General features: G+C 35.3%; 1 long non-coding RNA gene across 1 annotated transcript in view; it reads left to right on the top strand.

Moving 5' to 3' along the window:
- Nucleotides 1-6155, top strand: part of LOC130456293 (uncharacterized) — a 40310-nt gene extending 34155 nt beyond the window's left edge. Inside the window, exon 2 of the long non-coding RNA XR_008914920.1 lies at nucleotides 5765-6155. This is a non-coding gene — a long non-coding RNA (uncharacterized LOC130456293). The remainder of the gene's footprint in view (nucleotides 1-5764) is intronic.
- The last annotated feature ends 21709 nt before the right edge of the window (nucleotides 6156-27864 follow it).

The following is a 27864-nucleotide window of genomic DNA, read 5'->3' as shown; positions in this document are numbered from 1 at the left end:
GCAGCCGAGCTTGCTAAGGATCACTCACAATGCATCCCTGTTCACTGTGTTGAACGCCTTTGTCAGGTGTATGAAGACAATGTAGAGACTCAGGTTCTGCTCAAGGCATTTTTCCTGCATTTGCCTCACTGTGAAGACCATGTCGATGGTGCTGCGATCTGGTCAGAAGCCACATTGTGATTCAGGCAGGTTTTGCTCTGAAACAGATGACAGGAGTCTGTTGAGTATAACATGGGCGAGGATCTTTCCAGCAGTGGAGAGTAGTGAGATGCCTCTGTAGTTGTCACAGGCTGCTCATGTGCCTTTGTTCTTGTATAGGGCTACGATGGAGGCATCTCTGAGTTCTGGGGGCATGTCTTTCTCTTCTCATATCCTGGTCAGCACTATATGGAATGCCTGGAGTGCCTTTCCATTTAGGGCCTTGTACACCTTGGTTGGGATCCCGTCTTACCGGGTGCCCTGCCTGCACTCATTTATTTAATGGCTTTTTGGATTTCTTCTATTGAAGGAGGGACGTCAAGTTGTTCAATGTAGTGGATTTGGGGGATCTGGTCAAGGGTGCTTTTTGGTTGACTGAAGAAGGTAGGTTGAGAAGCTGACTGAAGTGTTCTTTCCACCTCTTGCTGATGCCTTTTTTATCTTTTATGAGAATGTCACTGTCAGAGGATAGCAAGGGAGTGGTGGTGGGTTTTAATGGCCCATAGACAGTTTTAAGGGCACTGAAAAATTGTTTGTAGCTTTTCATATCAGCAAAGCGCTGGATTTCTTCTGCCTTTTTTTCCCACCATCGGTTTTGCATCTTCCTGATCTCACATTGCATCATGGCTTGGAAAGACTTGAATCTGTCCTTTTTGGGAGCAGAGTTTGGGTTATTTTGCCACTCCATAAAGGTTTTGTTCTTTTTGTTCAACAGGTCTACAATAGCAGTGTTGTTCTCGTGGAACCAGTCCTGGTGGTTGCATTATTTGGGGTCTAGGACCGCTTTTGATGTTTCCTTCCCTGAATCTCTGAACTGGTTTCATTTCTTGGTTGGGCTTCCAGTGAGTGGTCCCTTGGCAGACAGCTTGTCATCCAGGCAGGACTGGAATGTTTGCAGATAAGATGGATCTCTGAGAGGACTCACATTGTAAAATGCGCAAATTGTCTGGGCCTGTTTTGGATGACAAGGAGCAATGCGCATTTGAAGATTCGCTCTAACCAATTGGTGGTCTGTCCAGCATTCAGCTCTTCTCATGGCTCTGATGATCTTTACATCCTGGATGTCTCGAAGGCGTACAATGATGTAGTCAATGAGATGCCACTGTTTTGATCGTGGGTGTATCCACGTTGTTTTATATTTGTTCGCCATTCTGAACACAGTGTTCGTGATGGTGAGTTCGAACTCTGGGCATTTGCTGAGTAGCAGTAAGCCGTTGTTGTTCATTTTGCCCACTCCATGTTTGCCGAGCCCTCCTTTCCATCTTTCATGGTCCTGGCCAACACAGGTGTTAAAATATCCCAGTAGTATCAGCTTGTCATTTGTGGGCACTGAGTGCAGGACGGTACTTAGGTCAGAGTAGAACTGCATACACACATATAAATATGTATACACATATTTTATAAGAGTTAAAATGAATGGTTTGGCTAAAATATGAATGTGTTTGATGAAATTATAACTCAAGTCAAAAATGACTTTTTATTTAGCAGCTTTATTTACAAAATAGAGGGAAAGAGTAGAGAAATGTGAAAGGGGGTAGAGTAAGAAGTCTAGCTAATCACCCTAAATGTTTCTCCGGTGCCTGGTTATAATCACGGAGCCTCTTCCAAAAACTAATCTCTCCAGAAGCCAGGAAAAGCAGTCAGCTTTTTACTCACCCATGTCATAGTCCAAAAGGGAAAATGCTAGAGTTCCAGGTCCACACTGAGGAAGATGATCCTCCATCAGCCTCCACAGCCTCAAAATAGCTCGAAAAACTTGCATGAAGTTGCAGCCACTTTTAAAGACCCTTATTATCCTCATTTCCTTTGCCTTCTCCTACTTTATGGGGACCAATTGCAGTCTATAACTTTGCTTAGGACTGCCCAGAGGGAAGTCAGTCGGTTATGAGTTGCTACCCACTTTAGCATGTGGGCAGACCTCCCCCACTTAAGCGGTAAGTAGGGATCTCTTCACTTTTGGAGGTGTAAACTCCTGTAGTAAGTAGTTTGTTGACTTCCCTTACCTTAGGGTTAAGTATGAATGTATTCACTTTTGTTGATTAATTCAAAAGTAGACAAAGGGAAAATTAATCCTATCCTCACAAATTTTTATTTGTGTATATTTTATTACATGTGTATATGTTTCTATATGTTTGTATATATTTATATATGTGTGTTCATCTTATATATATGCATATATATATAAATTTTAGATATGTTTATATAACATAGAGACATAACAAACACAAACAAACACAAATAGATGTGTATGTACATATTTTCACTCCCTTTAGAATGTAAGGTCTTTGACAGTGAATTTTCTTGTGTGTGTGTTTTATATACTCAACATTTAGTATAATACTTGGCACACAGTAGGCACGTAATAAATATATAGTCATTGATTGTTTTAAGATTTTGGCAGATGGCAATGGACTTTTGCTAAATGTTCTGGAAAGGAAAGACTATAGGATGATGGATAACATAGCAAGTTGCCTAACTCACTGGAAGTTCTTCTAACTGTTCCTCTTTGTGTATAATTCATGCTATTCCCTTTGATATTTCATGATTTTCCCTAGCCCTTGATTTTACTGGTCTGGCTGCTTCCTTGTAGCTGGCAAATCATCCATGCTTTTGTTCTGTGTCATTCTTATCCATATCCTGTGAGAAACTACCTGACATTCTAGAGGCCTTCCTCTAATCTTTTTACTTATAATTTAACTATCAGAGCAGCACCAATCAGTAAATCTGTTGTTTCTTACTCTCTCAACTTCCCTTTCTAATTATCTTGTCCTTGATGACTTTTGTTTTATACTACTTCTTGAGTATAAATTATCACGGATAATGTACTGCTTCCCACCTACATACAAGATTTGTCTTTTCGTTGTCCTTTGGGTCACTAGCCATTTAAATTCTTTTTAGATTCTTATGTTCCTTGATTCACAGGAACATAATAACATCACTAGTAGGTTATATCTAGGCATATCTATATCAATTTATCTATCTGTGTAAATATATATACATACATATGTAAATACAAGTATGTGTACATACAATGTGTAAATAATGTGACATACATACATATATAGTGATAATAATATACTGTTGTTCAGTTTTTCAGTTGTGTCTTACTCTACATAAAAAGATATTGGACTGGTTTGCCATTGATTCATCCAACTCATTTTACAGATAAGGAAACTGAAGCAAGCAGCATTAAATGACTTGTGCAGGGTCACACAGCTAGTAAGGGGCTAAAGTCATATTTGAACTCAGAAAGATCATTCTTCTTGACCCCAGGACCAACATTCTAGATGCCTGAATGTGAATATATATATATATGAGTTATTGTATAATATGTATATGTACATATTTTATGCAGTACATATTTAAACTCTGTCTTAGTTTAGTTTTTTCCTGTTTGTCTGATTTTTTTTTCCTTTTTCATTTGTTTGTTGGTTACAATGAAATTCCCAGGTATTTCCCTCACTCTCTTGCTTTCCTGCTCTAGAGAAGACATCACCTGATTAAAAAAAAGATATTTTTGTATATACATACATATAAACTGTGTTTTTCATTCATATATAGCTATAGATTCATGTTTGAAAAATAGCTTGTGAGCCCACCTCAAGAGAAAGGGAATTAAAAAAAAATGAAAAACAGTTTATTCTATTCTATTATTGGTTAAAATTTTTGAGAAGTAATTATAGAGTCAACTTGCTTACTTTTCTTAATTTCTCATTAAAAAAAAAGTTGGTTGCTTGTTTAAATGGCTAAGATTAGAACTTCTTTAATCATATGTAATGTCACCTTTTGATTCTTTTCCTTCCAAATTGGTATTAATTTTTATTTTAGTTTTAAGTAGTCAGTGTTCTGAGTTGAAATAGCCATTTGATGCTGAAATGCCAATAGGATTACAAAAAAATCAAATTTTTTATGTAGCAAGATACAGTCAGTTTCATTTTGGGGTGATAATTTAATGTTTGATATGTCTAAAATATTATAATTTTTCTTGAAGATACGATTAATGCTCAAAAGCCATGAGTTTTTTAGATAGTTTTATAAGCCTTTATCCAGTTTTTGATTTGGAAATGCTTTTCAGCTTGATTTCTTTAAAAATAGAACAAAACCTCTTACCTTTTGTCTTAGAATCAAAATATTGTATATTAATTCCAAAGCACAAGAGTGGTAGGACCAAGGAATGGAGGTTAAGTGGCTTGTCCACGGTACCCAGTTAGGAAATGTCTGAAGTCTAATTTGGACCCAGGACCTCCCATCTATACGTCTGACTCATAATAGGCTGAGCCACCTAACTGCCCCTCCAATTTGGATTTTTTATCTTTCCTTGCACTCACTTCTGAGTTGAAGTAATATAACATCACAACATATATAGTCTTAGTATTTGTCAAATTCTTCATATAACTTCTCTATTTCTTTACTTTCTGCAAGAGATATTGGCATATTAGCTACAATTCTGTTTTCTCATACTTACTGTGAACACTGAAAGGCAAGATAACCAAATATCCCATGAAATTGAGTTTTTGGTGCCTCTGAGTACATAATGAAGCTGGCATCTCTTTCCTGTGGAGAAACTGAGCCAACCCTCAGATTAATTCTTACTTCATTAAGATTTCTAAAGATATATCAGTTGTGATCATATCTATGTATATAGCTTTGCAAACATCAAAGCATGCGCGTCAACTTCTATGAATATATTGTTTATAGATAACAACTGTCTTTATATGCCACTTTAAGGTTCGTAAAGCACTCTGCTTACATTATCTTAGTTGAGCCTCCCAATATCCCTCTAAAATAGGTACTAAAGGCATTGCCACCTCCATTTAATAAGTGAGAAAATAGGCTCAGATTGGCTAAGTGATTTGCTCTTGGTTACATAGTTAGTAAGTGCCAGAGATGGGAAATGAACTCTAGTCTTCCTGCCTATAGCACTATAAATGTGATTGAATTCCTCCAATAGCATATCAACCTTTTGGTCACTGGATATATATAGTATATGAAGAAGATCAAAGTTAATGTTTATATAAAGGGATTGAACAATGGATGATTTTTTAAAAAAAGTGCTTTCTATCCCCCTTTCCCTACCCCATTACTGTCACTGTAGATGTGGAAAGGGACAACACAGTAACGAAAGCTATTTGACTCTGTTATAGATGTACCTGGGGTTTGGATACATGCATAGACTCCATCAGCTTGCTCAGCTGATGTAACCTCTTTGTGTAAAAGATGTTGGGGGGCTTGTTCCTGGAAAAATCTTGATATATTCTGGGAAATTACCTTAGAGAGACTATGGAGCATGTGTGGAAATTCTACAGCTGCATCCAGTTGAGAAACCATATGGTCAGCCTTCTACAATTGGCTGTCTAGTCTAAAATTTCTTCATCTTCAAAAGGCTTTTCAGCTTCAAATTTTCTTTTTTGTTCATTCATGTCTGGGGAACTCAGTGACTTTTTTGCTCACTCCAGTGAGAAACCAAGCACTATAGGAAAAGGCCATAAGGACTTCTCCCTTCTGAGACCATATGGCTCTGAGAAACAGGCACTGACTCTTTTTTGTTTGTTCTTGTCCATCCTAGGTGAAGAGTGCAGTCTTCAAACATGGGAGTTTCAAAAATTGAAAGAACAAGTCACACAGATCTAGAAATTGGAATACAGACTGGGATTTGCAGCTCATGAAATGCAATGACCTAAGGAATCAGGAATAATCTTTGGGAGTGATCTTCGAGATTATAGCCCAGGAGAAGATCTGTCTTGGAAGTCACATAGGTGCTCGACATGAACATGATTTGGTGGGACTAATGGTATATAGGAACTAAACAAAGTTATGAGCTCACCACTACACTCCCCACAACCTTTATATTCTTTTTCCACAGATTAGTGACATAGAGGACATTATGATCCCAAATATTAAAAATGTACATTTGTTCTTGCTAAAACTTTGAAATAAATATATCTTTTTAAAAAAAGTTAATTGATCTTAGGTGATTAAATAGAACTAGAAGCATCAGTCAGGCCACTAAAGATGGGAAGAATACAGCTGGTGGGTCCTAAGCTCATGGCAGAGAAAAGAGATACCCCCAAATCCTTCAGGATACCATTTAAGGAGTAAATACAGCCTTCCAGGCTCTTTGGGAGAGAGCATTTATATATACTAATATATATTAGTGAAAAAATTAGTCACCTAGGAGTTAATCATTTGATGATGAGTCTATATATTTAGCTAGGCTAATTCTCAGATGGTAGAACTAGTTTGTTGTCATGTCTACTCTTGAGGATTTTCCATCTTGGTAAAGTCAGAGTTTATGTTATGATAGCATTTGAGAACCCAGGATTAACTCTCCTCCATAATGAAGCTTAGGAGTAATATTTTCCATCATCTATTTTTTCTTTATTGCCCATCAAATATTTTATCTCATGTATACATGATCTATTCATTACTATTCAACAAATATTTATGGAGCAACCATTACTTGGCTAAATTGGTATAGTTAAATAATTATTTCTTATATTTCTAAAAATATCAATTTCTCAAGGAAAATAATTTTATTTTATCTTTTATAATCATATAATTATGCAGTTAGCAGTAGTCTGAGAGTTCATTTAATCTCACCTTTCCTTGAGAGATGAGAAAACTGAGGCACAAAGACCACTTCATCTGTACTGACAGAAAAGACTCAAAGGCAATTTTCTAGATGACAAAATAGTAGGCAGCTTCCCATAGGAGCCTGATAAGTGTTTTTGTGAAATCTGTAAACTTTTGCTCTGAAACTAGAAAGGAAGAACTTGTGTGTGTGTGTGTGTGTGTGTGTGTGTGTGTGTGTGTGTGTGTGTGTGTGTGTATGTGTGTGTGTGTGTGTGGTGGGGGGTGATGGTGGAGGTATAGTTAGAGTAATAGGAAATAGAGGTTCCAGATTTCACAGGGACATAATATGTTTAGAGTGAAAAACAGTTGGGGTAAAATTGATTAGTGGTCAAGGTACTCCATTATCTGATTCCTTTTTTACCTATCTAAACACATCTCTCACTAATCCTCAACACAAATGCCCAGGCAAGGGCCAGACTTCAGCAGGAAGTTGCTAAAGAAGCTATTTTTAGAACCAGAAGACCAATTATATTTTCATGTTCCTAATGATATTTGAATTAAATGTAGACATTTGTCTTTGATTCTGTTTCTTTTCTCTGGTCTGATACAAGAGATTCCATAAATTAATGACCACAATAAAATTATTAAGCAATCTTGTAAGCCCAGGGCTTTGCCATTTCTGAAAAGTTAGTGGAACTTTTAACACAAAAACCACAGGACCAGCTTTATAAAGCATTTCAAGAGATATCTAATAAATTTTTCCCTGATCCAATCTGATTCTGTTAGGATGCCTGGTTTTCATAACAATCTAATGCAACAGAAAAAGTATTTGCTAACAGCCTATTGCGTGTAAGTTACTGTAGTAGAGTTTGGAAACTTGAACACAAAATGAAAAATGATCTTTGTTCTAAAAGATTATATGTTCTACTGAGAATATATAATATAGTAAGCCAGTAAGAATATATATATATGTATACACACACATATGATAATTTGAGGAAAAGAGAGAAATGATTAATAAGTATGTACAACATTTAACTAGCATAAATCCTCTTAATGGAGATTTCCATCTAGTAAAAGGATAAAACATCCACATAGATAATTATATGAAAACTTCATTAGGAAGATGCAAAACAAATCCCTTTTTGAAGTTTAGGAAGGAAATTTAGACCTAGGACATTCTGAATAAAGGTAAAGTTGTAAGGTAGAAGAGAAATGTCTTTAATAGGCTTATCTCTCTTTATGTGTGAAATGGAGAATGGAGATAATTCATTGTATCCTAGAACTTCAGCTAAAAAGGACCTCAGAAGTCACTTATTCCAACAATTTTATTTTATAGATGAGGAAATTGAGCTCCAAAGACTTAAGTGATTTGCTCAAAGTTACACAGATAATAAGAATTGAGATAGAATTTGAACCCAGGTTCTTTGAATTCCCCTGTATTTATTCATTGTCTATTTTTAAGTAAAAGAGTCAGAGAAAATGAGACAAATGATTCACTGGAAACATACTTTTTTCTTTTTTTTTAATTGTTTATATATTTAATTAATTAATTTGGAATATTTTTCCATGGTTCCATTATTCATGTTCTTTCCCTCCCCCCCTCACATAGTCAATGAGCAATTCTACTGGGTTTTACAGGTGCCATTCATCCAGACCTATTTCCAGATTATTAATATTTGCACTAGGGTGATTGTGTAGAGTTTATAACTCCAATCATATCCCCATTGAACCATATGATCAAGCAGTTGCTTTTCTTCTGTGTTTCTACTTCCACATTTATTTCTCTGGATGTGGATAGAGATCTTTCTCATAAGTCTTTCAGAATTGTCCTGGATCATTGCATTGCTGCTAGTAGAAAAGTCCATTATATTTGGTTGTGCCACAGTGTATCTGTCTCTGTGTATAATGTTCTCCTGGTTCTGCTCCTTTCACTCTGCATCAGTAGCTGGAAGGCATTTTAGTTCACATAGAATTTCTCTAGTTCATTATTCCTTTTAGCACAATAGTATTCCATCACCAACAGATAGCACAATTTGTTCAGCCATTCCCCAATTGAAGAGAGTCCTCTCATCTCCAATTTTTTGCCACCACAGAGCACGGCTATAAATATTTTTGTACAAGTCTTTTCCCTTATTATCTCTTTGGGGTATAAACCACTTTTTTCTGTTTTTTGGAAATTTTTTCCCCCATCAGGTCATTTGAAAAATGACCTCACTTCTGTATTTTTGTGTAAACAAGGTCAATTACTACCTTAACAAGCTCATAGGCTCATTATTCACTTTTCCTCCAAAACATTAAAAAGTTTTTTCAAATATGTTATCACACTTGCCGTTCCAACATCCTGATAAAACTTGGAAGGATGCCATATTTTAAAGATAAAGGGTCAAAGGACAGAACAACTATGAATCCAAATATAATACCAACTATGATACCAAAATTATATAAATTTCAAAGTCACCTGTTGAAAAAGCTCAAATCAATGTGCCAGGGAAAGTTGATATATCAACTTAGGTAAACAATCAGAACTGTGGAGGGTGGGGGGATGGAGAGTAGGGAGGGTGTAGGATTAAAACATTTCTTTCCTCTTCTCCCTCCCTATTTCTAGCTGGCCTTTGGCAATGGTTGTACCATAAATCAGAGACTATTGTGGTCACATCATGTTAAGTGAAGATTGAAGTATTGTCATCATATGAAAAAAAATACCATTTTGTTTCTCTCTACTATATACATTTAGAAGGAGGCTATACCTTGATGTGCTATATATAGATATTAGGATGGAAATTAATTTGTTCAACCAATTCACATCAGAGAATAAAGTATCTGAGGTATGTATGAATGTTTCATTCAAAAGTGAAAACCTTTGAAAAATGAAAAAGCCCTGACTAGAAATGGGAAAAGAATATATACAATTCTCTACTAAAGTACCATTCTTAGCAAAATACATTCAATTCAACCCATCTTTTTAAATTCTCTTTTGACTTAGATATTTTCAATCATTAGCTGTATTTAAAACAATAGTGGCATGCAAGTTAATTGGGACAAAGTAAAAGAATTAAATTTATGGAAATGCAATGAACTTTATAACTTTTTACATCTTAGAAAATGTAATGTACCAATGTGGAAAGGAAAACTGAATCAAGTTCTGGACTTTCTGCCACTGAGGTGGAGCAAGCAACAGTTGGAAGGTTAGAGTGAAATTGATGAACAGTGATGACAGTTGGTGGGGGGGAGGGGACTGGGAGAGTGACAGTTGATCTCGAGGACTCTCTCCTGGACCTTGGACTGGAAGGAGCACTCTCTCCCTGTCTGGGGATAGAAGTACCTCTATTCCTGGATTTTTCCCAACTGTGTGCTCTACCTAGATTCCTGTGATCATGTCATAGAACAAAAGGATTTATGGGGAGCAGTTTGAATTGTAAGGCCAGTCTTTAGGGGCATCAACCTGAAGAGACAGGTCCAACCAGCTCTGAAAGTCAAAACCTTTTCTTCCTCTTGCTGTCTACTGCTAAGGAATTTGAACTTATAAAAAACTAACATAGATCAGCATAGACAGGAAAAAAGAAACCCTCCACCAGCCTGCGAGGCCTGGCCTCAGCTCAAAGCTAAAAGAGACTCAAACCCAATCTAGGGAAAAGTATAGGGAATCTCTCTTCCCTGATAATTTCCTGATACAAACTTGTTATTAAATTCATCTTTATTTATATAAACTGCAATCATATAAGAGGAGAACTATCATTTCAGGGGGACATAGAGAAAGGTGAACCTCAGATCCCTGCTGGGTGACGTTGGTCGAGGGGGAGCCTTGTCCCTCTGGGGAGGGGGTCCATGCTTACCTGCTATGGGGTATCTTCAACATCAATCAATAGAGAAGACGTCCCCTCAGGCTATCATAGTTAGCCCATTTCACAGGAATCCCATTTTTCAAAGATAGCCTCTCAACAGGGGGTATCTCTTTCCTTTTACCTCACCAGCATCCATATTCCCTCTATCCCTTCAACTCCTCTATTCCCTGTTACAAAACCTTCCTTATCCCCTGTACTTCTTCAATCCTCTCTAATCCCCTTAAATATTACAGTTTTGGCAGAGGTAGCTAGGTTTTCCAGCCTATTTTGCCAAGAATTTGGGACAAAGGAGGCAGTTGGAGGTGTCTGGGAAGTTTCAGAGAAATTGGGCCTACATACATTTCAAAAGCCTGTGTGACTGTGGAAAGTAGCCATTTAGAAAGCAGTGTTGAGTGCAGCTAATCTGCCTACCAACACCACAGCCAATTAAGAAACCACTTCTGAAGGGAGGAGGTGATTCTTAAAGGGCCAGTCTTAAATACTATTTTTCCTTTACAAAAGGCTTTTCAAGATACAAGACAGTAAAGAAATTATTACTTGTCATGGGTTATAGAGCGTTGATTGGACATTTCTTTTATATGGTTTACAACTTATTTTTTGTCATGATTCCAGATTATATTTATTTTCTGCTTAACATCTATGAAACTTTTCAATGGCTGAAGATTAGCATAGATCGCTTAATTTCATTCATTCACATATATGCTAGAGCATTATTCTCCTTAACCCAATTATTCTATGCCCTGAAAAAAGGTGACCATCTAATTTTTGGGAAACAAGTAAAAGACAATGAAATGGCAGGGATGATTTTAGCCATGAGGGAGGAAATGACACAACTAAAGCAAATGATTAAGCAACTAACTGAGGAGAAACAAAGTTGCAAAGATATTAACATACAATAAGACACCTAAAAATAACAATGTAGCTGAACAAGAAAAGACAGATGACACTGAAGTGGGGAATACCAATATTGCCACCAAGAGATCAAACAAGGCTACAACCACAAAGTGGCATAATTCATATTAAAACACATAGCTGTTTAAAGCCGCATACCTTGAAAGTCTGAAAAAAAGAATGCCTTCCTGGTTTTCAGAGCCTATGCAATGTTTGAAAGAATTTAAAAGAGTAATTAGGCTTTATAATCCAAATTTCCAGGACATCGAAATCCTTCTCTCAGAATTATTTTCAAAAAAGGAAGAGCAACAATTCATTGATGAAACTAGAAACAATTCAAATTCAACATCATGGCCAGAGGAAGGAATAGACTTAGAGTTATCAAATAATGCAAATCTACAAAAAGGCCTAAAAAAAGGCCAGAGAAGATCTATTACAGGCAATGAAGAGTTTTTACTTGGGGACAATTTGAGAAACTGAGGCAGGAGAGTGGGGAAAATCCATCAAAGTTCCTCAATAAAGTGATTGAAGTAGCAGAGGACATGCTTGGCTTTGAAAATTTAAATGAACAAAATCTCCAACACATAAGGAGACAATTTGTGAAGGCCAGTAACAGACCTACTAGATCAGATTTTAAACTTCAATGACCAGACTGGGGACCACTAAGTCTGGAAGATTTAAGAAAAACTGCAACTTACATATACACAGGTCATAAAGAAATCCTAAATGAAAAGGAAGAAATAATAAAAGAGCTTAAAACCAAGCTCAAAGAGGCAAATAGCACAATTAAACAAAAAGAAATGGAGGAAATAAAAAAATCTAGCTACTCTGCAGTCATACAAATCCACAAGAAATTACACACAAAACAATCAAAGGTGAAATGTACACACATGTTTCCTATGTGGGAAATTGGGACACATGGTTCAAGACTGCTAACTATAAAAAGAGATCCTGGAAAATCAACATAAAGTATAGCACCAATACACAAACAAATACAAAATGTTGCAATTGTAATTGCAAGAATTCATTGCAAAGGACACATGTAGTACCTAGTAGAATTGTGCGTCAGCTATGGAAAGGGATAGGGGTAGGAAGGGAAAGAATATGATCCTTGTAACCAAGGAATAATGCTCTAAATTGACTAAATAAAATTTTCAAAAAAAAATAAAAAAAAAGAATTCATTGCAAGCTCCAAATTTAGAAACCATGGAGAGATACATCCAAAAGGAGCAAAGCCTCATTATTCACAGTAGTCTCAGGTGCTGCTAAACAATGTCAATTATGAAGCCAGGTGCATGGGGTAACATTTAAAAGGAAAAATGGGAAAGAAGATGGGGAAAAGGACTTGGAGGGGGAATTGCATTGACATACAATTAAGGGGTACAAAAAGGAAAAATAAAACTAAAGAGCAGATAGAAGAAGAAATCCAATTAGATAATGACGTAACAGATTAGAGAGAAAATTTTTGGAATAGTGGAACAAGATACAAAGAAAGGGGAAGGAACAGGACTGGCAACAGTTTGTAATACACAAACCTTAAACTTATTAGGACATTATAACTTAAAAAGTAAAGAACACAAAAGAGTAGATCCAAGCAACAGTGAATTGCAACATTTCTCAGCACAAGACTTAAAAGTAACTTAGCAGAAAGGAAAGAATATATTTTAGAAACAGAAATTATAGAACAAATAGCAAAACCAAAAACAGAACCATATGAGACACAAATAGTAGAGGGTTCTAAAGATTCTAAACAAACTGCAAATAAATTAATTGAAGCGCATGAGCAAACAAAAGAATGGTCCAAGGGGGAGGAAAATGCAATAACAGAGAACATTCAAATTAGCAGACCTCCTGGAGACACTGAATGCAAGGATGATATTACAAAAGAACATACCAATGACATAATAGAAAAGTCAACCTTAAATCCTTATGTTAAAGAATTCTGACCAATAGCAACTGCACAGGGAAAAGCAAACATAGACATTATTATGGGCACTCAATTTGGCAAGGAAGGACTTGTAAACCAGCTTACATTGCAATGATAGGTAGAGATTGTCAATTAGTAAAATATATACAAACAAGAATAGCAGAGTTTCACAAAATAGGCTTGATACAACAAACAGTACCCCTAGATTACAATTTTCACAACATCAAACCAAAAGACAAAGTATACTTACAAAATTCAATAGAAAATTGGCTACAGACATAAAATGGACTAGACTGGACCACATGAAGTATTGCTTACTACCCAGACAGCTATAAAAATTGCAGGGAAAGACTCATGATTCCACTTTTCTCACATAAAACCAGAAAAATTCAAGATCACTGAAACAGATATAGAAGAAGAAGAGAGTTACACAAAAGATAGTGCTGAGAAATGAAAAAAAAAACTGATTAACATAAAAAAGTACACCACAAAGAAATAATAGTGACACATAACGTTCAAGACAAGAAGATCCTGGCAGTTAAACATATCACAGTGACAAGGAGAAGACAACTTTTCAGCCCAGAGGAAAAGATTTTAAAGCATCCCTAAGGAAAAGCATCAAGAAAAGCTGCTAGAGAGAAGAAACAAAGAGAAAAAGCTGAAATGGCCACCCAAGATATATAAAATAGAAAAAAATGTTTGTATTATTTTAACTTAGTAAGAGTAAGTATTATTAGCACTGATTCAAATTTCTTTGTAATGGTTTTGTTCAAACATTTATTATACTGAATTTATTGTAAAACCCTAAAACTAACCTTATCCAAACTTTCCTGCATAGAATTCCTTAGAGTAGATAAAATTAGCATAGAATAGTGATAGAGTGAGCAAAGTTTATTATTTAGGGGGGGAAGTAGTTAGAAAGTATATTTAGTAGCTTGGTAAGTATAATGAATATAAGTGACCTTGGGAAGATCACAACAAAAAAAGGGGATGATTCTGGAAAGGAAAACCAAATCAAGTTCTGGACTTTCTGCCACTGAGGTGGAACAAACAGCAGTTGGAAGTTTAGAGTGAAATTGATGAACAGCGATGACAGTTGAGAGCCTTTTGCTATTGTTCTCATGTGGCTTGAAATTTTTTACATAGTTGAATTTGTAGAAGTTTGTTGCCTATTCTTTTTTCTTTTTTTCAATTTTTGTTAATTTTATTAATAATATATTTTTTTCAACTATGTGTAAGCGATTTTTAAACATCTATTTATTAAACTTTTGAGTTCCAAATTCTCTTCTTTTCTCCACCAACTCCCCTCACTGAAAAGGAAAGCAATTTCATATAGGATATGTATGTACAGTAATGCAAAACATTTCCACATTACCTATGTTGCAAAAGAAAGCATATACTAAAACCCAAGCCAAAAAAAAAAAACATTTCAATTTGCATTCAGACCTCATCAGTTCTTTCTTTGGAGGTAGATAGCATTTATTTTTATCATAAGTATATCAGATCATTGTACTACTGAGTATAGCTAAATCATTCACAACTGATCATCATTACATTATTGCTGTTACTGTGTACAATGTTCTCTTTCTCGATTCTTCTCTTTTCACTTTGTGTCAATTAATATAAAATATCCCAGGTTTTTCTGAAAGCATCTTGCTCATTTCTTATAGCACAAAATACTACTCCATCATAATCTTATACTTTAACTAGTTCAGCCATTCCTTAATTGATGGACATCCCCTCAATTTACAATTCTTTGCCATCATAAAAAGAGCTGCTATAAATACTTTGTACATATAGTCTTTTTCTGTTTTCTTTGATCACTTTGGGATATATATCCACTAATGGTGTTGCTGGGTCAAAGTGTATGCAGCTTTATAGCCCTTTGGATAGAGTTTTCAAGAATGTTTGAACAAGTTCAAAATTCCACTGAAGATACATTAGTGCCCCAATTTTTCCACATCACTTCTAACAATTGTCATTTTCTTTTTGTTATAATTTTCTTTTTCTGTCATATTAATCAATCTAAGATGTGTGAAGTGATTTTGATTTGTATTTTTCTACTTAACGGTGATTTAGAACATTTTTTTTCACGTACTAGATAGTTTTGATGTCTCCATCTAAAAACTGCCTATTCATATCCTTTGACTTTATCAATCTGTGAAATGACATACTTTGGTAAATTTGACTCAGTTGCCTATCTGTTTGAGAACTGAGGCCTTTAGCAGAGGAAACTTGTAATTTTTCCCCCTTAATTTCTTGCTTTTCTTCTAATCTTGGTTACATTAGTTTTATTTATGTATAACCTTTTAAATTTAATATTATCAAAATTATCCATTTTACTTCCCATGATCCTCTTTATCTAATGTTTGGTCATATATTCTTCCCTTATCAATAGGTCCAACAGGTAAAATTTTCCATGCTCCCCTATTTTGCTTTTAACATAACCCTTTATGTCTAAATCATGTACTCATTTTGACCTTATTTTGGCATACAGTGTGAGATGCTTGTCAGTACAAAATTTTTACCAATCTGCTTTCCAGTTTTCCCATAATTTTTGTCATTTTTTTGGTCACAGAATGAGTTCTTGTCTCAAAAGCTGGGATCTTTGTGTTTATCAGACACTAGATCACTAAGACTATTTACAACTGTGTATCATGTACCTAATCTATTCTAGTGATCCACCACTCTATTTTCTTAGCCAGTACCAGATTGTTTTTGTGATTAATGCTTTGTAATGCACTTTGCTATTTTTGATTTCTTTCAAGTAACAGCCATTCTTAAGAACATGATAGCAATCAATGAAACATGTGTATGGAATGAAAGCTAGTGTTTCACTGACAGAGGACTAATTAAAGGTAGGGAAACCTGTTCAATTCAATTTTATCTAATCAAAGCCAGATATCCCAGTAGGAGTGAACAGGTGATCATTGCATGACAAAATGAGGCCATGCAAAAATTTTTGCTTGTCCCAACTAATTTATACCTCATTGTACCTGTTATTGGGATTGGGGGGGGGTGAGGTGGTAGGGGGGGGAGGGAAGGGCTTTCTTTTGCAATCTGAGCAAAGGCTCTTGTTCTAGGACACACCCTTTAAATAAGACCCATTTCTATTATCTTTCCTCTTTTTTTTTTCCTTTTTGACCCTGAGGTCAAAAGCACAAAGGACAGGGGCAGCTTGGTAGCACAGTGGATAGAGTGCCACAAGTCAGGATGACTTGGGTTCAAGTTTGATGTCAGACACTTCCTAGCTGTATGCCAATGGGCAAGCCACTTAACTCTGTCCTGATTGCCTACCCCTTGCTTCTTTTCTGTTTTAGAATTGATACTAAGTCAGAAGGTAAGGGTTTGAGTGTTGTTCTTTTTTAATCACATAAACAAAATGAAATTGAGGGCTGTTAATGAATAATCCAAGAAAAATCAAGTATGGTATTTTTGGCCAAATTATATGGATGATAGAGGTAATGCAAACTGTGACCAATAGGGTGTGTGTTGGTCATCCCCAAAGCAGTTGATATAGATGAACCAAATTAACAAACATTTATTGAATCATCTTCTTTTTAGCACTTTCCTTAGGCTTTGTGGTCAAGAGGGATATCAACTAAGATTATTGGAAGAATTTGGCTTTGTTTTAATAATGCTAGATTAATTCTTAAGGCTGTTGACTTTTTCCTTTTTGGTCTTGACTAGTGTATACATTCTAAGCCTTGTTCTACAGATCATGATAGCCCATTATAGTTTTCTAGAAATACTCAGCTTAGCATCTGAAGATAAAACTATGTAAATCAAACCTCTTATTTCAATAAATGATGAAGCAGATGCTTCCTGACTTAAGGAACCAAGTACACATCATCCTTGGGAATTAGAGGGGCTGAGCATCTTGCCCAGAATTACAAAGAGATCAGGTGGCATGTGAATCAAATGGTAAATTTGCTATCTAAAAGACTGACACTTAAGATAACAGCAGGCTAGTCATTTAACTTCTTTGAGCCTCAGATTCTGCTTCTTTAAAATGAGAATAATGATTGTAGTACCTCTATCATGAGGTACCTTTTAAATGAAATAATGTACATAAAGGGTTTTTGGTATATTTTAAGTGCTATATCTATATGTAAATAAAAACTATTAGAGGCAAGAGGGTCCTGTACATAGAGTGCTGAACTTGGAATCTGAAAATTCTGAGTTCAAACCTAGACTCAGATGCTTCCTACTTATATGACCATAGAGTAAGTTACTTAATTTTTTTGAGTCTTAATTTTATCACTTGTAAAACGATTGGACTGGACTATATCAGGTCTCTTTTAGCTAGCTCTATATCTTTGACTTCTCTTGGCCTCAGTTTCTTCATCTATAAAATGGGAATAATCAACCAAAAATCTATCATTTGTTTATTAGGTGCCTACTATGTACCAAGCTCTATGTTAGGTGCCAATGTCATCAAGTAAAAAATTAAATAGTGTTTGCCTTCAAGGAGCTTACATTCCATTGGGAAAGATAACATGTATATAAATAAGTATATAAAATAAATTTAAGGAAATTTTGGGGGCATTAAGGCCTACTAGTTTAGTGAATTAGGAAAGCTTCACATAGAAGACTGACTAGATTTTTCAAGAAATTATAAGGGCATTCCAAGCATGGGGAACAGGCCATGAAAAGAGGTGGAGACAAGAGCAAAAAGGTCAGTTTAGTTGGACTATAAAGTTCATTATGGGAAATAATTTATAATAAACTGAGGAAGGCAAGGTAGGGCCAGACTGGGCAGAGTTTAAAAGCTAAAAATAAAGAACTCATATTGGAATCTACAGACAATAGAAAACTATTGAGGTCTATTAAAGAGTGGAATGATGTAGTCAGACCTGCACTTTTGGAAAATCACTTGGCACTTAAATAAAAAATCCTTTGGAAAGGAGACATGAGACAGTGATACCAATTTGGAAGTTTTTATAATAGTCTAAGAAGAAAGAGGTGATGAGGCCTCAAAAAAAAAAAGAGGTCACCATGTGTGCAATGAAATGGATGAGAGATATTTGGAGGAAGAGAATGATGAGATTTAGCAATTGAGTGGATTTAGAGGAGGAAGGAGAATGAATAGTCTAGTGACTGTGAAGGATGGTGAAATATGGAATTTTGCAAGGGGAGAGGTGGGCTTTAGGGAAAATGAGTTCAGTTTTGAACATGTTGAGTTTGAGATGCCCATCCAGTTTGAAATGTCTCAGAGTTAGTAGGAGATAGGGGACTGGAGTGTCAGAGAAAGATTAGGTTTGGATATATAAATAGATTTGGGAGTTATCTAAAAAAGGTTATAATTAAACTTCTGGGAGCTGATAAGGCCAACAAGTAATAAAATGTAGAAAGGAAAGAGAGGTTCAGAACAGAGCTATCAATGAGATAATGTTTATGAGGAACTTAACAAACTTTTAGTTTAAACTATGCAAACATTCATTAATGACATTCTTTTGGTTGTTATTAAAACCTAGCCCAAGGCAAAAGTTTGCTTTATGAATGACTAGTGGAAGAATTCTGATTCTAAGGCAGAGTATATCTGCTTTTGTTTTTTGCTGTCTCTGGAGAATTTAGTATATCACTTTTAAAATTATAGAATCCTTTGGCTGGAAGTGATCTTGAGAGGCTGAGAAAGGATAGTTTTGACAGAGATTAGGCAAAAAGTCAAACGAATTTTTCCAATTGGTGGTAAGAGGAGAGGGGAAGAGGATTTATGGTCTGCCTTTTTTTTTTTCCTTCCATCTGAAATGACAAATATTCTTTCCTGGGCATTTTTTGGGAGAGCATGAGACATGGTTATTTCTTCAGCTTGTAGGAATCTTAAAGATTACTAAAATTCTTCATACCCCCACCCTGAAGAATATTAAAAGATCTAACCCTTTGCTGTTTAGAAATCACAGCTTGTAATCTTCTGAAATCCTAAGCACCATATCTCATGTTATGGTCTATGTAGTTGCTCTTCCAAGCCTAAACTCAAATCTGTCGGGATAAGATAGTACATATCACTAGCTTTTCTGATTGGGATAAAATCTTTAAAGGCCTTGGCAGAATTATCTTTTGGCTTTGTGGATCAAGGAGTCCTGAGGTTTGAATTTTATTTTGATAGGTGAGGACCTAGAGTGCTTATCTATTCACAGATATTGTCATCTTAGAGAAGGGTTCAAATATGGGGTGGAAGGTGATTGAGAGGGGATTACACCATATGTATCTTTGGAAATTAATAGAAAATTTCATATGGAGAGCAATTCATTAAAAGCAATAGATATTTTCCTACAACAATAGTAAACAAAGCAATATAGTATTAAAGAACAAAGAATGAGAAGGATTTTTAGATAAAGAAAAACTAGGCAGTTCTAGTCCATAAGCTGAATGAGGTGCAGAAAACAACCAAGAAATTCAGTGTAAAAACAAATGTTGGCATTTGTGCAATTTATATGTGAATTTCCCTTAGTTTTTACCTTAGGCAAGATAGAATACTTGCTTACACTGAACTTTTACCTCCTTGTTTGCATCATTATTCTTTTGGGGAAAACAATAATGATTTACTATTCTATCAGGGACTGGCAACTTTTAAAAAAGCACTTTGCCAAAATTCCAACCTCTTTCCTTCTGGTGTGTGCCTGATAACTAATGACATGCTCATGAAGAAGTGGGAATGGTGGAATGTTTATTGCTGTTGATTCCAGAGGACAGCAACCAGCTAAAGGGGTTTCTGTAAATATCAGGAAGAGAAGTGAATTGATCATTAAGCTTTTAATTTTTATTAGGTAAGAAAAAAACCTTTACTTTCTGTTTTACGGACAGACAGAAGGTCAAGGACTAGGCAAAGAGGGTTAAGTGACTGGCCCATGGTCACATAGGCAAGATGTATATTAGACTATATTTGAACCTATGTCCTGCTGATTCCAGACCTGGCACTCTCTACTCTACTCCTCCCTGTCCCATTAGGTCTTTTTTGAATTGCTGTCATGTGTCTTTACATTATAGTCACTTTTCCCTACCCCCTAGATTGAACTCTCTTTTGTGAAAAGAAAGCCAATTAAACTAAAACATAAAAAAATGTGACCACATATGATCATTTATACAAATTTCTCTCCTAGTAGCACCTCTTTTCTTGGTTGGCAAAAGGAAGATATATTTCATTATTTGTTCTCTAAACCCTTCACTTTGCCGCTCAATTATGTAGCATTTGGCTTGCTATAAATCTTCCTGTGTTTCTTTGAATTTTTCTTATACACCATTTCTTACTGCAAAATAATGTTCTGTTTCTCTCTGTGTCTCTGTGTCTCTGTCTCTCTCTCAGTAGAAATCTATAGGCTTCACTAGACAGCCAAAGCCGTCCTAGGAATACACACAAAATGGTTAAAAACCCCTGCAATATATTAACAGATGAAAATACAAGGTTATTGGTAACTAACAATCTCTATAGTCAGGTCTAATGGGAGATCCAGTTCTCTAATTTTTATTTTATTTTATTTTATTTTATTTTATTTTATTGGTTACAATATTCACTTTATTTCCCTCCCTCTACTCTACCCATCCTTCCCACAGTTGATGCATAATTTCATTGGGAATTTCTTGTGTCCTTGATCAGAACCCATTTCCATGTTGTTGTTTGAACTAGGATGTTCATTTAGAGTCTACATCCCCAACCATATCCCTTCCATCCATGTATTCAAGCAGTTGTTTTTCTTTGGTGTTTCTACTCCCACAGTGTTTCCCCTGAATGTGGACAGTGGTTTTTCTCGTAGATTCCTCCAAGTTGTTCAGGGTCACTGCATTGCCACTAATGGAGAAGTCCATTACATTCGATTGCACCACAATGTATCAGTCTCAAGATCCAGTTCTTTAAACTGAATTTGGGAAGGTACTGGAATGCACAGGAACCCATGTAACCTAGGATGAGACCAACTAGGACTTACCATACCATTTCACCTAAAAGTACAAGAGTAATGAAAGTCTGGCTCCAGAATAAAGCTTTAATTCAAGAACTAGGACTGGAGAGATAAGTAAATGAAAGAAAAATATCATATGATATAAAACTATTGCAAATTGAACTAGTTCATGCACAGGAAAACTTCAATTCTAAATCAGAAGATTAAATGTGAGAAGACAGATTATACAATTACAGAAATTCCAAACCAACTTATTTAAGCAAGCTGTTGACTATGAAGATGAGAAACACATAAAAGTAATGACAATTATTATATCATTTCTTACAGAAGTTACACTGATGTAACATAGTCACAGAGCAAGGAAATCAAAATACTCAGAAAGAAACTAAGCTTGCATTTTTCTTTTCTATGCGTCTCATTCAGGTCAGTTCCTTGGTATTTAAGGTGAGATTATAACAAAATGAGACACCTGTGGGTCATTCAACAGTTAATCAAAGGAGTCATATTTACCCATAATAGGGGGAAGGATATTCAGTGACAGTATGAACAGAGGGCACTGTTCATTGTTGATTCAGCTGAGCAAAATCTCTTGTTTCTGAATTGTCTGTGGTGGTCTGCCAGCCAACTACATTATCAGAGAAAGACTGGAGCTACTTGTGGTTGTTTGTACTAACAAAACCAGGAAGTGTTGTCTATAACTCAAATCTTTATTATCCTGAGCCAATTAAATCTCAAGGATGATTTTACTATATTTTTAAGGAAAAAATAATCTTGCATGGGGGTGGGGTGGGAGAGGGATTGATATATAGAATATTGCTTTCACCTCATCATGCTAAATGGAAATAAGCAGTAGCTACTGACAATCCTAGAGAATGGTAGAAGCTCATTTATAAAATATTATAAACATGTAATACAAAAGATTACAAATAGCATTCTGATACTAAAGAAGGAAGAAAGAAAGAAGGAAAGAAACAAAGGAAGAAAGAAAGAAAGAAAATCACTGTATGAGAGAGGAAGGGGAGAAGTCTATTTCTTATGAGACCTAATTAAATCAAGATATCCAAGGAATATATTTCTAGATGGTACCTGAAGAGCAGAAAATAGATTCAAAGATTTGTGAACATTCCTAGTCTTCATCTGCTCACCCTCTATGATAGTGGAATGACCATATTTACAAAGGAGTTTTTGAACCATAACTCATAACTGTTTAGATTTCTAGAGTCTGAGTAGCAGCAGGACAATGAGAATGTAAAAAGATATAATTAAATATTCAAGAGATTTTCTGGTTAGCCCCAAAGGTCTGGCTGCCTCGGTTCTAGATCCAAAAGAGCCACAATATCCCCTTTAACTATAAGCTAAAACAAAAGTCAAAGTCCAGAGAATGGTTTCAGAGCAATTCAGCAGAAATCTGTGCAAGGAACGGCACCCCAAGATAAAACAAGCAAAGAGCCCTAGCATAGAAGAGAGAGCAACTAGAAGAGAACAGTATTAGAGCAAACTGAAGGAATTGTGGGGACCTAGCAGCAGTTTTGGAGGCAGAGAAAAATTTCAGAGGAGACCTTAAACTAGAAGTTTGACCTGTCCTGGACAAGTGTGCACTCTTTAGCCATGTGTGTTGTTTGTATCCCATCTTCTACTGTTCATATGGTAATAAGTGGGAGATTGTACTCCTATGATTTTGGGGAGAATGATTCTTTCTTGTAATTATTTTTCTATGCTGTTTACTTTTTTGATTACACTAATGCATCTTCTTGTTGACTCATGAAAGAAACTGAGTAGTAGAGGCTCATGAGCTGTTGTAGGATACTGACCTATAATAGGTCCCAGTCTAAAGCTGGGACTGCTTTCAAAGGTCTTGTGTGTGAAAGTAGGTTATATGATTCATGAGAAAGAAACTGTATACAAATTATCATTAAGTGCACATCACAAAAGAAGTTTGGCTAGTCACATAGCAAAAGAGAGAGCTAACTAGTGGGCAGTCTAGCACTTCACTAGTACCTATGAAATGTAGACTATATCCCCCATGGAGGAAAGATATGAACATGAATTTCAATTGAATAAAACATGAATGGGTTTCAGTCAGCAATGATGGAGGAATTATTACTATTGAGATCACAGGTCTATTAAAATCTCCATAGTAATTACGCTTGCATAATGGTGTCATTTTTATTTTTACATTTTTTAAGTTTAGAATATTTTTTCATAGTTATATGATTCATAATACCCCTCCTTTCCTCCCCCCTCCTGAAGCTGACAAGAAGTTCCACTGGGTTATACATGTATCATTGTTCACAACCTATTTCCATGTTATTCATATTTGCAGTAGAGCAATTCTTTAACATCAAAACACTATTCATATCCCTATTGCACTATGTGTTTGATCATATATTTTTCCAGTGCACTTCTGTTTCCACAGTTCTTTCTCTGGATGTGGATAGTGTTCTTTCTCCTAAGTAGAAAAGTCTGTTTCATTCTATTGTGCAATACTGTATCCTTCTCTGTGTATCCTTCTCCTGGTTCTCCTCCTTTCACTCTGCATCAATTCCTGGAAGTTGTTGAAGTTCATATTGGGTTCCTCCAGTTCTTTATTCCTTTCAGCACAATAATATTCCATCACCAACATGTACTACAATTTATCAAGTTATTCCTCAATCCATGGAATGGTGTCACTTCAGATGTAACTTGGTAACTTCTCAAACAAAGTTACACAAATATTTTCTTTCTTTGATGCTTTAGAAATTCCCTGCATTAGGAATTCATAATTTACTTGATCTCTTCTATATGACAAATGAGCCTATATGACTTGAGACAAGTCATCTAACTTCTTTGGGTCTTGGATTTCTTAATTTCTAAAATTAGATGGTAATATTGATGATCAGATCAGATGTGTATAAAACTTTTTGCACTATAAAATGCTATTTAAATAAGATATAATGATAATTAACAATTATGTATATTCTCTGTGTCAGTAATAGAAGGTTTCCCTTCATGCCTATTAGTCTGGTAATGATAAGAATATAAGCATAAGACAATTATTGAGGTAGCTCTGGGAAAAGTTATACAAATGTACAGTTGATGGAGCTGTAAATTGGTTTAGCCATTCTAGAACTGAATTATGCCCCCAAAGTCACTAAAATATATATATATTCTGTTACTTAGACTGGGCATATACACTGAAGAAATAAAAGAAAGAGGACAAATATATCAACTGCAGCTCTTTTTATTATATCAATAAATAGAAACTAAAGGGTACCTATCAACTAGGGAATGGCTTAATAAATTATGGTATATGAATGTAATGAAAAATTATTCAATCTAAGAAGTAATGAAAGAGATTATTTCAGAAAAACTTGGAAAGAATTCTATGAACTGATACATAAGAAAGTAAGTAGAATCAAAAGAAGAATTTATACAACAGCAACATTATGAAGAAAAACTTAAGAACTCTTATCAATATAGTAACCATCATTCCAGAAATCCAATGTTGAAACAAGCTACTTACCTCCTGACAGAGAGGTAATGATGTCAAGTTGTAGAATGAGTCAGACCTTTTTAAATATAGTCAAATTGGGAATTTGTTTTATTTGACTATGCATATTTATTACCAAAATTATTTTTCTTTGATTTTCAACTTAAAGTGAGGGAAAGAAATAGAGAAGGAAACTAGGAATAGAAAGATCCTTTCCCCATTCACCCCCCACAAAAAAAAACAAAGAGAAAAAAATTCATAGATGAGAAAAGATGGGAAGCATAAAGGAATCATAGACAAGAAGAACTTTGGTATAAACTTGTTATAAATGCTGATTGTCTTAAAAGCAAACTGTACATGGTAGAAAATCATGGTTTCATGTACAGTTTTCTTTTCCTGTTTTTTATATGAGGAAATGAACATTTTATTTAGTATTTCCTAAGTTCAGAATGGTGGCAGCTAAGTGGAATACTGAATAGGATGTGGAGGTTGGAGTCAGGAAGAGGTAAGTTAAAAATTGGCCTCAGATACCTGCTAGATATGTGACCTTGGACAAGTCACTTAACCCTGTTTGCCTCAATTTCCTCATCTGTAAACTGAGCTGGAGAAGGAAATGACAAATCACTTCCTAGTATATTTGCCATGAAAATCCAACATAGGGTCGAAAACAGGTAGAGCCAACTGAAAGAACTGAGCAACAATAACAAGATTCAGAATTAATATATATATATATATATATATAACAAATACAATTTTCCAGTTTAAAAAAATCCTTAGCTTGGTCTGATGATTTGGGGTAAATTATTTTCTAAGTCCTAAGTAAATATGTTAAGTATGGCCCTGTCTGAGATTTATTGACCCATTTTTTTGCCTCTGTTTCTTTGACTCTGTCTCTCTATCTCTTTCTTTTTCTCCCTTATCTTTTACCATTGACTATTCATATTGGAGTCTAATTTCATTTCTTAAGAAATTAGTCTTTGTCAACTATTACATATCTACTTTCTACCAATTCAAGGTAGATGGCACAAGTGACAAGAACAAGGAAGAAAATTTTTAGGGCAGGGAAAAGAAAGTATGGTCTATGTTGTGATTCTGGTGAGTAAGTATAGTGCTATGTCAATTCAAGACAGCATTCATGAGTAAACAAATACACAAGTCTGGGATGAGTCAGAAGATATTTTGGCCCTAGTCCAAAGCTGAAGGTGAAAGGTGAGGGCATATCAGAAAAAAACACTGTGAAAGGAACAGGCCCAGGTTTTGTTATTATTAAGCAATTTCTAGGTGCAAGATAGGAATGGTATTCTAGCCACATCCTTTTTGTGGCTTTAGCTGTAAGCCTAGATGCTCATGTTTTATGCAATCATTTTCTGAGTTTTTATTTGAGGCTAGTTCTATCCTTGTTTTGCCTCTGGGTGGACTTCACAGGTCTAATCACAATATTAATCATCTGGGAAAATTTAATCTGTTCTATTTTTTTTTCTGAATTGGGATGGTTCACCTTCCTTAGGTAGCCTGAAGGCCTTCCATTTCTGAGGTCTCACAATATTGGGGTCAAACTTTGTGAGGATACCTTATCAGCTTTAGCCTTTCTGCAGTTCAGAACTCTGCAACATAAATAATCCAGCAACTACACCCCATTCTGCAGCAATGACTATAGATTTTCTACCATCCATGGCTGAACTTTTCTTAAAAAAATGTTTTTCATTAATATCATTTGATGATTTTGTCTACCTTTCCCAATATACCTCTTCTCCCTCCTTCTCCCAAAGAGCCATTCCCTATAACAAACAAACAAATAAGCAAATAAATAAATATAAAGAAAACAAAAAGAGCAAATAACACTAAGTAATATGTAGGAAAAGTCTTATTAATTGAGTGTTCTTTGCCTATAGCCCCTCATCTCTGCAAAAGAGGTAAAGAAATATCTTCTCATATTTCTTCTTTGGGGCCAAGGTTAATTATTATAATTTCACAGCAATCATGATGTCAAAACAGTCATTTTAAAGGCATTACTTTGAAACTACTTGTTTAATACTTTGGAAATGTTATACCCTGAAGCTTCCTTGAAAAGATGTAACATGAGGCTCAAAGCCTATGTACATAATACTCTCCCATTTGGGTTTTCTTAAATGAGCAATGCAAAAGAGTAGAAAAAAAAATCAATAGAATGTGAAAGACAATAGATCTCTTCAAGAAATTTAGAGATTTCTGCCAGGCCTAGAGATGGAAGGTCCTAGTTTCAAATCTGCCCTGAAACACTTCCTAGCTGTGTGACCCTGGGCAAGTCACTTAACCCCCGTTACCTAGCCCTTACCACTCTTCTGCCTTGGGATACACAATATTGATTCCAAAATGGAAGGTAAGGGTTTTATTTTAAAAAAAAAGAAAAGAAATTTAGACATCCCTAGGGAACTTTCATGCCAAAATGGGCATGATAAAAGACAAAAAATGGTAGGGATTTAGAAGTAAAAGAGATCAAGAAGAGTGGCAAGAATACACAGAACTACACAAGAAAGATCCTAACATCAATGTTAACCAGGATGGTTACATATACAAGTATCCTGGAGAATGAAGTCAAGTGGGTTTTAAGAAGCATTGCTAACAATAAAGTTAATGGAGGAGACAGAATTCTAGACACATTACTTAAAATCCTAAAAGATGAAGCTGTTAAAATGCTGTATTCAATATGCAGCAAATTTAGAATTCAACAGAGGCCAGTGTGTAAGAAAAGATCAGATTATGTCCCCAATCCTAAAGAAAGGCAATGTCAAAAAATATTCAAATTCCCGAATAATTGTACTCTTGATGATAGTGAAAGAGGAGAGGGTAAAAGTCTACTTGAGGTGGACAATACAAATCTCCAGAGAAAGAACTGATGAATATAAATAAGGAAGACATAGTTTTATATATACATGTATCTTTTTGTCAAACAATGCCTTTTCTAATGGGGGAAGAAGAAGGATGGAGGGGGTTATCTGGTTATTTCAATGCAACAAACCAATACATTTACATCTTTTAAAATTGGCTTGAAGTTTAATATATAAAAACAAAATGAAACCCACT

Source organism: Monodelphis domestica, chromosome 1 (genome assembly GCF_027887165.1).
Source record: "Monodelphis domestica isolate mMonDom1 chromosome 1, mMonDom1.pri, whole genome shotgun sequence".
NCBI classification, from domain to species: Eukaryota; Metazoa; Chordata; class Mammalia; order Didelphimorphia; family Didelphidae; genus Monodelphis; species Monodelphis domestica.
Note: the sequence above shows the minus strand (reverse complement) of the source record. Positions and strands in the feature narration are given on the sequence as shown.